The sequence below is a fragment of the Bison bison genome, unplaced genomic scaffold (genome assembly GCF_000754665.1).
Source record: "Bison bison bison isolate TAMUID 2011002044 unplaced genomic scaffold, Bison_UMD1.0 scf7180017864245, whole genome shotgun sequence".
In the NCBI taxonomy this organism is placed as follows: Eukaryota; Metazoa; Chordata; class Mammalia; order Artiodactyla; family Bovidae; genus Bison; species Bison bison.
The window spans coordinates 783,216-786,422 of NW_011494817.1; the positions used below are offsets into that span (position 1 = coordinate 783,216).

The 3,207-nt window shown below is 42.8% G+C and overlaps 1 pseudogene; it reads right to left on the reverse strand.

The window, feature by feature from the left end:
* Nucleotides 1-2,012: 2,012 nt before the first annotated feature.
* Nucleotides 2,013-2,783, reverse strand: LOC104993804 (annotated as a pseudogene).
* Between the last annotated feature and the right edge of the window lie 424 nt (nucleotides 2,784-3,207).

Genomic DNA, 3,207 nt, shown 5'->3' on the forward strand with positions numbered 1-3,207 from the left:
TGGCAACTGTATGGAAACTTCAGGCTTCAAACAGAATTTCTAATTCCATTAAACTGATGTTCAGCAGAGCACACTGATTTTTGCAGTTACTAAAGAAATAACTAGGCACACATGCTTACTTTTAATTAATCACAGTCTCTTTTTTCCCCAAATGGTATGGACTTTGATGTTCTCATCTACACTACATCTTCTTTGTCAGTTCATCCATTGATGGGTACTTTGATTCTTGGCTATGTAAGTTACTGCCATGAACACACAGGTGTATGTGTATATATATATGTATATATGAATTAGTATTTTGTAGTCTTTGGATAAATATCCAGAAGTGGAATAGCTGGATCACATGATAATTCTATTTGTAATTTCTTGAGGGGTCTCTGCTATGTTTTCCACAGTGGCTGCACCATTTTATGCTCCCATCAACAGTGTATGAACATTCCCTTTCACCACACCCTTTCCAACGTGTGTTATTCCCTATATTTTTAACAACAGTCATTCTAATGAGTGTGAGATGGTATCTCACTGTAGGTTTAGTTGCATTTCTGTAATGATTAGTGTTGAGTATTTTTTCATATGCCTGTTGGTCCTATGTAAGTCTTCATTGGGAAAATGTCCATTAAAATCCTCTAACCATTTTTAATTGGTTTTGTTGTTGTTGTTGTGTAAGTTCTTCATGTATATTTTGGATGTGTGTGTTAGTTGCTCAGTTGTGTCTAATTCTTTGTGACTCCATGGACTGTAGCCCACCAGACTCCTCTGTCCATGGGATTCTCCAGGGAATAACTGGGGTGAATACCCATTTCCTCTGCCAGATCAAACCTGGGTCCCCTGCATTCCAGGCAGATGCTCTACCATCTGAGCCACCAGGGTAGTGCATTTTGGATATCAACTCCCTCTTGGATATATGATTTGCAAATATTTTCTCCCATGCAGTATGTTGTGTTTTCATTTTGTTAACAGTTTCCTTTGCTCTGCAGAAGCTTTTAGTTTGTAGTCCTATTTGTTTATTTTTGCTTTTGTTCCCTTTGCCTGAGGAAACATTCAAAAGAATATTGCTAAGATGAATGTCAAAGAGCATACTGTGTTTCTTCTTAGAGTTTTATGGGTTCAGGTCTTAAAATCTTTCAATGATTTTGAATTAATTTTTTTTGCTATGTAAGACAGTAGACTAGTTTCATTCTTTCACATATGGTTGTCCAGTTTTCCCAACACCATTTATTAAGAGAATATCCTTTCTCAATTGTATTTCTTTGCTCTTTTGTCATAAATTAACTGTCCCTATAGGTGTGGGCTTATTTCTGGGCTCTTTAATTCTACTCCATTGATTTGCAAGTCTTTTTTTTTTTTAATGCAGGTTGGTAAATATCCTTTCAGGTTTTATTTTGTGAATATTTTCATTTTACATAGTGAGAATCACATACACATGTATTTCTGTATCTTCCTTCCTTCATTTAGTGCCACATAGCATAAACATCCTCAGATAATACTAAGAATTCTGCATAATTATTATCCTTAAGAGCTTCAGAATATCCTTGCCTCAAACCAGCCTACTGTTTAACCAATTCACTGTTTCTAGACACCTTCAGTGTTTCCACTATTGTGTTATGAAAAACAATATTGTGATAAATTCAAACTCTGCTCCACATTTTGGATTTTTTTTTTTTAACAGACAACTAGAATTACTAGGTCAAAGGTAGAGAACAAATGTTCCCACTCAAATTGCCAAATCATCTTCCATAAAAACTATATAAATTTATAGCTTCAGTGGCAGACAGAGCTGGTCTCATTACATCCTTACCAGCACCGAGGTTTCTGTATTTGTTTTGGTTTTTAGGTCCTAACTGATTTGATTGGCTTACACACGTATTGTTGGCTTACACACATATTGCTGAGGCTCTGACATGTCTCTGAGGAAAGCTAAGTTCAAGTAGAACTGTAGGTCACTGATGTCCTTATTTCTGTGAATTCCCTGTTCCAAGGCATAGGGATGGAGAGATGGGAGTAGGGAGAGATTAGCGGTATCTCCTCATGATCTCTTTTACCCGATCAACAAACTTGCAGACTTGGGTATAGACACCTGGCTCACTGCGTGGGCCACAAGGGAAACTTCCCCATGACACCAGGCCTTGCAAGGTACCTCTGCACATCAGTGGTCTCCTTGAGTCACTGTTGCAGGCACACCACTCCACAGGTGCTGTAGTTGAGGATGCCAGCACGGAGCATGGAGTATCCCAGCAAGTCCTTACAAACCTTCCTTAAGTCTTGGGGGGAGATGAGCTTGACATCTGTGCACATGAGCTGTGCTGGAAAGGTCACATCAGGGCTACTGGTGGTGCCCCAGCCATAAACAGTACACGTGGTCTGGGGCGGGTTGTGGGTCACAGTGAGAAGGCAGGTTGACGTTCTTGACATTGGATGACAGCCTGGCCCAGCCATTTGGCTTCACCAGCATGAGGCTGTTAGTGCAGGTCTGGGTGGCATAACCCGAATGGTGGACAGGATAGCATGGCCTTGATGTTCTGGCCTCCCACCAGCCGATCACTGTGCATGTGCAAATTGTACTCATTCATCTTCCAGTGGGCAGTGGTGAGCACCCACTGCCTGCTGAGCAGCACGCCTCCACAGTGGGGCTGACTGCCCTTGTGCAGGGCCACCTGCCAGGGCGGGGAGCCTCTTGGACATGGAACTCCATCAATAATCTCCAAACTCTCATCACCCTGGGCGTCCTGTGCAGCAGATCCCAGGACAAAGGACAGCAATAGGATCAGCAAGGGTGCTGCCATGGCGACCTCTGAGTCTTTCAGGGGCTGCCAGCAAGGGAGGGCTCTCTTCTGCTGGGGCATAAATGAAGCCCCTTCTCAGCTCTGGAAGGTCAGATCTGATCTGGGCACCAGACTCCGTTGGGAGCCAGGCACTGATGTCTACTTTTTCTAACAACTTAGTTCAGTCTTTCAGATGTGTTCACTTCTTTGCGACCCCATGGACTGCAGCACACAAGGCTTCCCTGTCCTTCACCATCTCCCAGAGCTTGCTCAAACTCATGTCCATTGAGTTGGTGATGCCATTCAACCATCTCATCCTCTGTCGTCCCCTTCTCCTCCTGCCTTCAATCTTTCCCAGCATCAGAGTCTTTTCCAGTGAGTCGGCCCTTCACATCATGTGGCCAAAGTATTGGAGCTTCAGCTTCAGCATCAGTCCTTCCAAAGA